The following is a 12584-nucleotide window of genomic DNA, read 5'->3' as shown; positions in this document are numbered from 1 at the left end:
GGTGACAGCTTGCAGAGGCGATGCGAGAGTCGATACGGACACAGATGGACTTGTGGAAAGCCGATCAGACCGCCCAACAAACCCGCCATGCCGAGCTACTTCATATGCTTGGGGAACAAGTGCAGGCTATGCATAAGCTGGCACAGCGGCAAGTGACTGAACCAACCAACAGCGCCATGGTAGGAGCTTCCTTTGGGGAGCCTATTAGACTGAATAAGCTAGCACCGGAGGACGATATTGAAGATTTTTTATTAGCTTTTGAACGGGTGGCTGGGGCATCTCACTGGCCTCAGGACCAGTGGGCTATAAAGCTTATTCCCTGCTTAGCGGGATGAGCACTAGAGGCTTACCGAACTTTAAATGCTGAGCAAGCCACGGACTATAAGTGCTTAAAAGAGGTGCTGCTAGAGTATCTTGGACATACCCCAGAGCAGTACAGAATGCAGTTTCAGGCCTTAAAAATGGAGCCCGGGGAGCGACCTAAGGCCCTAGCGCAGAGGCTTAAACGTCTCTGCGAGAGATGGTTAACCCCTTTTCTGCAAAGTCTCCCAGCCGTGATAGCAGAGCTGTTCAGAGAACAATTCATGGAAGCAGTTCCAGGCTCTTTACGAGACTGGTTAGCCAGGCTGGGAGCTCCAACCCTGGGTCAAACTGTGGCCATCGCTGAAGCCTTCCTGGAGGCTCAGGTTCTCTCTAGAACTCAAGGGTCTAGGCGAACACCCTGGGAGGAAACCTCACGAACACGGGGGTCTAGTCACACTACCCCGATTAGGTATGATCAAAGGACCTCCAGGAAGCCAACCTTTCGCTGTTTCTCCTGTGGGAAAATGGGTCACCGGAGCACACAGTGTGAAGGGAAGCTGAACCTGGCTAGTAGGAAGGAATCCCCATGCCCTAGGGGAGGGAGGGAGTACTTTCTGCCAGTCAGGGTAGGGGGAGTTCCAGCTACTGCTTTATTAGACTCTGGGGCGAATCAGTCAAGCGTCTCTCGGGCCTTATGGAGGGCCATACGAAATAAGAAGGGAGGGCAGGTGGATAGACCTAGAGGCATATCTAGAATTCAATGTATGCATGGCACGACCATTCCCTATGAACTCCGAAGAGTGTGGCTGGAGTATGGGGGGAAAAGGCAGCCCCTAGAGGTAGTAGTAATGCCAACACCTCCCTATGATCTTATATTAGGGAGGGAATGGGCAGGTTTCCAAGAATGTATGAGAGAGCGGGAAGAGATGTCCTGGTCTAGGCATAATGAGGGGTGGACACTACAAGGACAGAGGGAGCCCCGAGATGAAGAACAGTCAGGCAGGTTCCGGGACCAGGAGGAGAAGGGAAGAGTGGTAGATCTGGGGCTTGCTGAGAAGGAGAGCTGCGAAGTAAAATTGAAGTTTGTGCGGCTGTCTAATAGGGCGAGATCTCCCTATATGGCTACGAACCAAGCTGCAGGGTTTGATTTAAGTAGTGCCCAAGAAAGAATAATACCCAAGGGAGGTCGGGAGGTCATAAATACATATTTACAGGTATCTTTACCCCCAGGTTGCTATAGGAGAATAGCACCTCGTTTTGGATTGGCACTTAGGCATGGGCTATGTGTAGGAGCGGGGGTAGTGGACCCTGACTATAGGGGGCCCCTAAAGATACTCCTCTTCAATTTAGGAGAGGAAGATTATAGGATAAGGGAAGGAGACCGAATAGCCCAATTAATCTGTGAGAAGGTTTTCCTTCCAGATCTGCAGGAGGAGGAGAGGTTAGATGAAACGGGCCGAGGAAACCAAGGTTGGGGTTCCACTGGGGTGGATGAAACTCAAACCTGGGGAAAGCAGAATGCAGACATTCTGTCACGTCTGGAGGAAGGGATAGATTCCCCGACCAAGGATAAAAGGACTGATAGTGTTTTGAGGGGGGGGGGGGTATGTGACAGGGAAGAGCCTGTCAGCAGTTTAAACCCAGCTTTAAACCCTGCCTTGCAAAGGCTGGCCCCTATTCCTAAGCCCAGGAAGCTGCCCAGTAACCCTGTGCCTATCACCAAGAGCCAACAGGCAGGGCAAGGCAGAGAGAGAAGGGCAGAAACCATAACATCTGGTTTAGGGCACTATAATCCCTTTTATAATACCTTGGGCAAATCTCCAACAAAACCTCTAGTAAAGAAAACCAGCACAGGCATGGATAATGAGAGGGGTGTGGCTGGCAAGCAGGACGAATCCAGAGGGAGAGTGGGATTAGGCTTACAGCATAAAATGAGCACAGGTGGAAACACTAGGGGGAAGATTAGGGAGAAGATTGGAGAGAACACTCGGGAGAAGACTGCAGGGAGGAATGCAGGGGAGAAATATGCCGTGCTAAGCAGGAAAGAGCCTGCTAGGAGGTCTCTGTCCCAGACCCTAGCTAAAGCCCAGCTGGTCTTACAACCCTCCCGAGCTAACAGACTTCTGACTCCTAAGCAGAAGTGCAGGGGAGTAGAAAGACTTCCAGGGCAGGGCTGGCCGTCAGGTGTCCCTGAAGGGAGTTCTTACCCTGTCTCAGAAAGCAGAGATTCCCTAATGGAATTAGAGGGAGAGCTATCTGAAAGCAGTGAGATGGAGTGCAGCCTCGCAGTATGAGATCTCCTGGAGAATCACAGTTAACAAGGTATGAATGGGGGAGGGGAATGAAAGTGAATGTATCTTTGTGTAGCGTTCTTTCTCCCGTAGCAGAACTGTGAGCATGTATGAATGAATCACTTAGAGCCTGAGAGGGAGGCCATGTAGATAAAGGGAAGGAGGTGAGAACCTTTAATTAACTTCCCCGAGAAGTGTAACGGAACTCAGAGACCTGACATTGTGTAACCCTGAAGCAGGGAACTTTCGGGAGGGGACTTACACCAGTCATAAAAGATTGGGTTATATAAAGTTCCCTAGCCCCTACCCAGGAGCATAGGGTAGTGGGGGGCATTGGACTTCGGGTGGGTTAGGTCACAGAGCTTCCTGAAGTATTTCCAAACAAAAGGAGCAAAATTAAGGAGAAAACGTTTTGGTTATATTTTTGGCTTTTCTGCCTGGGCAGCAGGCTGGACAGTATTGTAAGGAAGAAACCTTATGAAAGTATGTTTTGTTTTAAGTCTCCTCAGACCAGAGGGACTACTGGAACCCTAGTGCTGTGAACTAGGGGTAATAAAGATAAAAGCTGAACTTTACCAAGAACGCAGTCTCCACTAATTATTCTACTGCTTATCCAGTGGGAGTCCTCCTGGGAGCGCTCCATCCTTACGCCTGGGGCGGGAGCCGGGTTGCCAGCGCTAGGCTTACCCCTGGCCCCGCCACAGAGCGGAATATGGTGGCAGTGGTGGGATGTAGCGCCACTCACAGGCTACTGCTGGAACAGTGGAATTTTTTTTTTTTTTTTGCTTTTTCAAATTTTGTTTGGAGAATTGACTTTTGCTGAGGAATTGCAATACTGCTTGGTGCAGGTTTTGAGTGCTGCACAAGTGCTAAAAGACTGAAAACAATAATTTTGAATTGCCTGTGGATTACAGTTTTTTTTGTGAATTTTGGGACAGTGATTGCTAAAGTCTCATTTTCTTGGAGTATCGGTGGAGTTCCACAGAGGTGTTGCTGGAGAGCGTGGCTACTAGGCCGGAGATCCTGGTCAGCGGAAGAGGACCGGAGTGAGCCCAGCTGCGTCCTGGTGGAAAAGCGACCAGAGGAGCAGTGTATGCGGAGACGGAGATCGAATCCTGGGGAGGAAAAAACCCAAAGGCGCAGACTCATCAGTGCCTGAGGTAAGGGTACCTTAGGGTGCTGGTGAGGGATTCTAAGTAAAAGGTTTCCTGTTTCCGGGAAGGGAGAGGGGAAAGGTGCTTGAAGAGCCGAACTTGGTTTGTGTTCTCGTTTCCCTTGCCTTCCAGATGGAGTCGGGCCAAGCCTACAGCAGCATGGGAGGTCGAGCGGCGACAGCTTGCAGAGGCGATGCGAGAGTCGGTACGGACACAGATGGACTTGTGGAAAGCCGATCAGACCGCCCAACAAACCCGCCATGCCGAGCTACTTCATATGCTTGGGGAACAAGTGCAGGCTATGCATAAGCTGGCACAGCGGCAAGTGACTGAACCAACCACCAGCGCCCCGGTAGGAGGTTCCTTTGGGGAGCCTATTAGACTGAATAAGCTAGCACCGGAGGACGATATTGAAGATTTTTTATTAGCTTTTGAACGGGTGGCTGGGGCTTCTCACTGGCCTCAGGACCAGTGGGCTATAAAGCTTATTCCCTGCTTAGCGGGACGAGCACTAGAGGCTTACCGAACTTTAAATGCTGAGCAGCCTCGGACTATAAGTGCTTAAAAGAGGTGCTGCTAGAGTATCTTGGACATACCCCAGAGCAGTACAGAATGCAGTTTCGGGCCTTAAAAATGGAGCCCGGGGAGCGACCTAAGGCCCTAGCTCAGAGGCTTAAACGTCTCTGCGAGAGATGGTTAACCCCTTTTCTGCAAAGTCTCCCAGCCGTGATAGCAGAGCTGGTGAGAGAACAATTCATGGAAGCAGTTCCAGGCTCTTTACGAGACTGGTTAGCCAGGCAGGGAACTCCAACCCTGGGTCAAACTGTGGCCATCGCTGAAGCCTTCCTGGAGGCTCAGGTTCTCTCTAGAACTCAAGGGTCTAGGCGAACACCCTGGGAGGAAACCTCACGAACACGGGGGTCTAGTCACACTACCCCGATTAGGTATGATCAAAGGACCTCCAGGAAGCCAACCTTTCGCTGTTTCTCCTGTGGTAAAATGGGTCACCGGAGCACACAGTGTGAAGGGAAGCTGAACCTGGCTAGTAGGAAGGAATCCCCATGCCCTAGGGGAGGGAGGGAGTACTTTCTGCCAGTCAGGGTAGGGGGAGTTCCAGCTACTGCTTTATTAGACTCTGGGGCGAATCAGTCAAGCGTCTCTCGGGCCTTATGGAGGGCCATACGAAATAAGAAGGGAGGGCAGGTGGATAGACCTAGAAGCATATCTAGAATTCAATGTATGCATGGCACGACCATTCCCTATGAACTCCGAAGAGTCTGGGGAAAAGGCATCCCCTAGAGGTAGTAGTAATGCCAACGCCTCCCTATGATCTTATATTAGGGAGGGAATGGGCAGGTTTCTAAGAATGTATGAGAGAGCAGGAAGAGATGTTTTGGTCTAGGCATAATGAGGGGTGGACACTACAAGGACAGAGGGAGCCCCGAGATGAAGAACAGTCAGGCAGGTTCCGGGACCAGGAGGAGAGGGGAAGAGTGGTAGATCTGGGGCTTGCTGAGAAGGAGAGCTGCGAAGTAAAATTGAAGTTTGTGCGGCTGTCTAATAGGGCGAGATCTCCCTATAAGGCTATGAACCAAGCCGCAGGGTTTGATTTAAGTAGTACCCAAGAAAGAATAATACCCAAGGGAGGTCGGGAGGTCATAAATACATATTTACAGGTATCTTTACCCCCAGGCTGCTATGGGAGAATAGCACCTCGTTTTGGATTGGCACATAGGCATGGGCTATGTGTAGGAGCGGGGGTAGTGGACCCTGACTATAGGGGGCCCCTAAAGATACTCCTCTTCAATTTAGGAGAGGAAGATTATAGGATAAATTCTTCTACTTTGTATCGCATACTAAACTCCATTACATACTCAAATAAACGAAAAAGCCAAGAAAACGAACTTAACCTCTCTGCCCAGAAACTAGCTAATTACTTTACCGAGAAAATTGATAAGATCAGATCTACTTTTACCTCAAATTCTTCAGGTCAAGAGTCACTCGAGTCTAGCATATTTTCTTCAAAATGTTCCACCTTCAAAATTCCCAATTTGACAGAGATAGAATCCACTCTTAAATCTATCAATTCAAAAGGTTCTCCAATCGACTCAATTCCTCCTTTTTTTCTAAAGCGCTTCTTTAGTATCTTTGGCTCTGCAATCCTTACTCTGGTAAATGAAAGTTTAAAACAAGGTATCGTCCCCAAAGCTTGGAAAAGTTCTATCATTCATCCTATAATAAAAAACCCCAAAATTAGCGCTGAAGACATGTCAAATTACAGGCCTATTGCCAACTTACCATTTCTGTCAAAACTAACAGAGAAGATCGTATTTAATCAGATCTCAGAATTCATTGAAAAAACAAATATTCTTCACCCCAATCAAACCGGTTTCCGACAACATCACTCTACCGAACACTCACTAATAGGCATGTCCACTGTAATTCATTACTTCTTAGACCATCATCAATCCGTTCTATTAATCTCTTTAGATCTCTCTTCCGCCTTCGACACAATTGATCACGAACTTCTACTTCATAGACTTCAATCAATAGGAATTACAGACCAAGTTCTCTCCTGGTTTCAATCTTATTTTTCTGATCGCTCCTCAACAGTCTCTTTTAACAACTCTACCTCTAATACTTTTACTCTAACTAATGGCGTCCCTCAAGGCTCCATACTTTCTCCACTATTATTTAATTTATTTCTCGCTCCACTATTAACCTTATGCCAATCAATCGGCTTTAATGTCTTCGCTTACGCTGACGACATACAACTTTTACACCCTATTGATATTGAAAATCCTTCAGATACTTCTGAGATCAATGCAAAATTAGAAAAAATACATCTTTGGCTAAACAATAATAGACTCGCTTTAAACATCAATAAGACCAATGTACTACTTTTTCCCTGGAAAGATAACCCAAAGCTTAAATTTCCTATTGCCATTAAGGATCATCCTATACAAGAGGTAGATAATATTAAAATACTAGGCGTTACTTTCGACCATAAACTTTCCTTTCATAACCACATCAGCAATGTCATTAAGTCATCATTCTTTAGGCTTCGACAAATTCGTTCTGTTTCACCATTCCTTAACAATAGTTCACTTAACATTCTCATCCACTCTCTCATTATATCTAAGATAGATTATTGTAATGCACTCTTTAAAGGCATAGCTCAAAAAGAAATCAAACGTTTACAGATCATACAGAATACCTCGGTCAAGCTTATCTTTAAAGCCAAAAAATTTGACCATGTCACTCCACTTCTTAAGGAAGCCCACTGGCTTCCTGTTAATCACAGAATCATTTATAAACTCAGCTTACTTACTTTTAAATCTCTTTCTCTCAAAACTCCGGCTTTTATATATAAATCATTAATTCCTTACACCACGAATAGAACATTAAGATCTACCGACCAACATCTACTATCAATCCCATCTCTTAAAATCATAAACACAAGACGCCAATATATTTTTTCCGTCACTGCTCCCCAAACCTGGAATTCTTTACCTTACTACCTGAGACAAGAAGTTAATTTAGAGAAATTCAAAAGCAACCTGAAAACCTTTCTATTCAATGACGCCTTCATAAATTAAGAATAATTTCATCATAAACCAATTTCAGGACCAAGCTTCACCCCTTCCCCATGTTCATTCCCTAAATGTGAGCCCCATCTTTATTTTATATTGTAACTTCTTACCTTCTCTTTCCCATATGTTTCTAGTATTGTCATTTTGTCCTAAGTTCAGTCAACTATCCTCAACGTATTACTTTGTTTATAATGTAATTTTTAAATGTACATCGCTTTGAATTAAGATAAAGCGATTAATCAAAACTGAATTAAACTTGGAACTTGGAAACTTAGGATAAGGGAAGGAGACCGAATAGCCCAATTAATCTGTGAGAAGGTTTTCCTTCCAGATCTGCAGGAGGAGGAGAGGTTAGATGAAACGGGCCGAGGAAACCAAGGTTGGGGTTCCACTGGGGTGGATGAAACTCAAACCTGGGGAAAGCAGAATGCAGACATTCTGTCACGTCTGGAGGAAGGGATAGAGTCCCCGCCCAAGGATAAAAGGACTGATAGTGTTTTGAGGGAGGGGGGGTATGTGACAGGGAAGAGCCTGTCAGCAGTTTAAACCCAGCTTTAAATAATAATAATAATAATTTTATCTCTTATATACCGCTGTACCGTGAGGTTCTAAGTGGTTTACAGTAGAAACAGAAGAAATGCAATAAGTAAGATTAATTAAGATGAAGAGAAAGTACTTAGAGTTCCCTGACTGTCCCAAAGGCTCACATTCTTGCTAAAGTACTTGAGAAAAATAAATTAGTTAGGTTATAAACATAGAGTAGAATAAGGTAGGAAAACAGTTCATAGGAAAATTAATTTCGAATACATTATACATTATATATTGTTCAAGGCGGAATACAAATTATAGAAATTACCAAAAGAATTGCGTAATAAAGATTATCTAGATAAATTACATAACAGTGATTCGTGTACATTAAATGGTGTGGTAGAGGATTCAATTTTGAGAATTTCATATCAAGGGAATCAAGTGATAACAGAATATAGTGGAGGTTATCAGTATATACGGTTTACAGATTGGAAGTTACCTAATAATGAAGTAAGAAATTTATTGGATAGTGTGGAAAATGTTTATATAGGAATCAGAGTATGTATGATAGGAAAGGTTCTAAGAATTGAATTAATGTGTTATTCTATCGAGGGAGAGCTTGTGCATAAAGGGAGGATATTAGTTGGTAATGACGTGTTTTCTGAATAGAAATGTTTTGATTTCTTTTCGAAACACTTTGATGTCTGTTGTATTGATCATTAGTTTGGTGATTGTGGGGTCAATTTTTGCTGCCTGTGTCGCTAGAAGGCTGTCGTATAGTTTCTTAAGACGGGTTCCATTATTAGGTGGGAAGGTGAATAGGTTTTGAGATCTTCTTGATCTGGATGAGCGGTAATGGTTTAGGCGGTTGTTTAGGTAACAGGGGGCAGTTCCATGAGTTATCTTAAACAGCAGACAATAGAACTTGAATTGAGTTCTTGCTTTTATCGGAAGCCAGTGAGAGTCTATATAGGCGGGAGTGATGTGGTCAAATTTGCTGAGACAGTAGATGAGTCTGATGGCAGTGTTCTGAACTGTCTGTAGTTGTTTTATCATATTGTTAGGACATGTTAGGTAGAGGCTGTTGCAGTAATCCAAGTTACTGAGTGTGAGGGATTGTACAATGATCTTGTAGTGTTCTTTGGTAAAGAAATTTCTTATTTTTCTTAGGTTTCGCATGGTGAAGAATGCCTTCTGTATGACTTTGTGTATCTGTGTCTGCATAGTGCAGCGTCTATCTAATTGTATTCCTAGAATTTTTAGAGTGCTCTGTATGGGATATTTGATTGTATTTACTTCCAATTCTGTTATAGATTGCTTTTGTTCCTTCTCTAGTAGTAGGAATTTGGTTTTCTCTGCATTCAGTTTCAATTTATGGTTCTTCATCCATTTTTCTACAGTTTCTAGTGTTGTTATCAGGTGTTCATTGGAGCTGGGGTCTTGTATGTCAAATGGGAGAATGATGGTTATGTCATCTGCGTAACTGAAAGATGTTATATTTAGGGCGTCTAGGGCAGTGCCTAAGGAAGCTATGAAGAGGTTGAATAGTATGGGCGATAGTGGGGATCCTTGTGGTACTCCGCAGGGGTTTGTCCATGGTTCAGTTAAAATATCTTTTGACTTAACTCTATATGATCTTGTTTGAAGGAAGCCTTGGAACCAGTTGTGAACTTTACCAGTTATTCCTATGGCATCTAGTGTCTTAAGAAGTATTAGATGATCTACTAAGTCAAATGCTGCTGAAAGGTCGAGTTGGATGATTAGTAACTTGTTTCCTTTGCTGAGGTGCTGTCGGGCTATATCAAGTAAAGATACCAGTAATGTTTCTGTGCTGTGATTGGCTCTGAAACCAGATTGAGTTGGATGTAGAATGTTGTGGTCTTCAAGGTAATTGGATAGATATTGTGCAACTAGACCCTCGATGATTTTGATGTATAGTGGGATAGAAGCAATTGGTCTATAATTTGTTGGATTGTCTATTGGGCCTTTGGGATCTTTTAGTATGGGGGTGATTATTATTTCTCCAAGTTCTGGAGGGAATTGACCTTCCTTGAGAGTGGTTTGCAACCATAACGTGAGACAAGTAATACATTTGGTAGATGCTGTTGCTAATAGGTAAGGAGGACAGTTGTTCAAATCACAGGAGGATTTGCTGTATTTTTTGTATAGCAGGTCCAGGTCTGACCATTGTGTCGTTGGGAAGTTGGTCCAGGTCTTATCTGCTGAGATGGCTTCGTAATTTGTGGGTTTTATTGTTATCTCTTCAATGATATTTTGGGAATTGTTGAATGTAGATCTGATTGTGGTGATTTTATTTTTGAAGTAGTCCGATAATTGTGAAGCTGTTGGAGTCTGGGTTCCTTGGGTGGCGAGGAAGGGTTTAGTATCTGTGAGGTTTTTTACAATGCTGAAAAGTTTTTTGGTGTCTAGTTTTTCAGTGCCAATGAGTTTGGAGTAATAGTCTTTTTCCTTCAGTTTGATTTTATATTGTTTGATTTGGGATCTCCATTCTGTTTTAATGTGGTCTTGTTTCTGTTTTTTCCATGATCTTTCTAGTTGTCTGCATTGCCTCTTTAGTTGTATGAGTTCAGTGTCATACCATTTGTCTGATGGTCTGCTTATTTTGTTTTTTGTTTTTAGTGGTGCTAGTTTGTTCAAAGTGGTTTCACTAATGTAACGCCATGTGTTTATGAACTCCTTGTGGTTGTTTAAGTCTAGTAATGGGTCTACTGTGTCCCAGAAAGTAATGGGTTCGATTTTCTGTCTGGATTTGAAGCTGGTTGTGATTGGAATAGATTTGATTTTATTATACATCCAATTGATGGTGAAGGTGTACTTGTAATGGTCGGACAATAAGGTTGGAATCCAAGAGCCGTTGGTGATGTGGATGTTTTGTTTAAACCCTGCCTTACAAAGGCTGGCCCCTATTCCTAAGCCCAGGAAGCTGCCCAGTTAACCTGTGCCTATCACCAAGAGCCAACAGGCAGGGCAAGGCAGAGAGAGAAGGGCAGAAACCATAACATCTGGTTTAGGGCACTATAATCCCATTTTTAATACCTTGGGCAAATCTCCAACAAAACCTCTAGTAAAGAAAACCAGCACAGGCATGGTTAATGAGAGGGGTTTGGCTGGCAAGCAGGACGAACCCAGAGGGAGAGTGGGATTAGGCTTACAGCATAAAATGAGCACAGGTGGAAACACTAGGGGGAAGATTAGGGAGAAGATTGGAGAGAACACTCGGGAGAAGACTGCAGGGAGGAATGCAGGGGAGAGACATGCCGTGCTAAGCAGGTAAGAGCCTGCTAGGAGGTCTCTGTCCCAGACCCTAGCTAAAGCCCAGCTGGTCTTACAACCCTCCCGAGCTAACAGACTTCTGACTCCTAAGCAGAAGTGCAGGGGAGTAGAAAGACTTCCAGGGAAGGGCTGGCCGTTAGCTGTCCCTGAAGGGAGTTCTTACCCTGTCTCAGAAAGCGGAGATTCCCTAATGGAATTAGAGGGAGAGCTATCTGAAAGCAGTGAGATGGAGTGCAGTCTCGCAGTATGGGATCTCCTGGAGAATCACAGTTAACAAGGTATGAATGGGGGAGGGGAATGAAAGTGAATGTATCTTTGTGTAGCGTTCTTTCTCCCGTAGCAGAACTGTGAGCATGTGTGAATGAATCACTTAGAGCCTGAGAGGGAAGCCATGTAGATAAAGGGAAGGAGGTGAGAACCTTTAATTAACTTCCCCGAGAAGTGTAACGGAACTCAGAGACCTGACATTGTGTAACCCTGAAGCAGGGAACTTTCGGGAGGGGACTTACACCAGTCATAAAAGGTTGGGTTATATAAAGTTCCCTAGCCCCTACCCAGGAGCATAGGGTAGTGGGGGGCATTGGACTTCGGGTGGGTTAGGTCACAGAGCTTCCTGAAGTATTTCCAAACAAAAGGAGCAAAATTAAGGAGAAAATGTTTTGGTTATTTTTTTGGCTTTTCTGCCTGGGCAGCAGGCTGGACTGTATTGTAAGGAAGAAACCTTATGAAAGTATGTTTTGTTTTAAGTCCCCTCAGACCAGAGGGACTACTGGAACCCTAGTGCTGTGAACTAGGGGTAATAAAGATAAAAGCTGAACTTTACCAAGAACGCAATCTCCACTAATTATTCTACTGCTTATCCAGTGGGAGTCCTCCTGGGAGCGCTCCATCCTTACGCCTGGGGCGGGAGCCGGGTTGCCAGCGCTAGGCTTACCCCCGGCCCCGCCACAGAGCGGAATATGGTGGCAGTGGTGGGATGTAGCGCCACTCACAGGCTACTGCTGGAACAGTGGAATTTTTTTTTTTTTTTGCTCTTTCAAATTTTGTTTGGAGAATTGACTTTTGCTAAGGAATTGCAATACTGCTTGGTGCAGGTTTTGAGTGCTGCACAAGTGCTAAAAGACTGAAAACAATAATTTTGAATTGCCTGTGGATTACAGTTTTTTTTGTGAATTTTGGGACAGTGATTGCTAAAGTCTCATTTTCTTGGAGTATCGGTGGAGTTCCACAGAGGTGTTGCTGGAGAGCGTGGCTACTAGGCCGGAGATCCTGGTCGGCGGAAGAGGACCGGAGTGAGCCCAGCTGCGTCCTGGTGGAAAGGCGACCAGAGTAGCAGTGTATGCGGAGACGGAGATCGAATCCTGGGGAGGAAAAAACCCAAAGGCGCAGACTCATCAGTGCCTGAGGTAAGGGTACCTTAG

This window comes from Geotrypetes seraphini, chromosome 10 (genome assembly GCF_902459505.1).
Source record: "Geotrypetes seraphini chromosome 10, aGeoSer1.1, whole genome shotgun sequence".
Taxonomy (NCBI): Eukaryota; Metazoa; Chordata; class Amphibia; order Gymnophiona; family Dermophiidae; genus Geotrypetes; species Geotrypetes seraphini.
Note: the sequence above shows the minus strand (reverse complement) of the source record.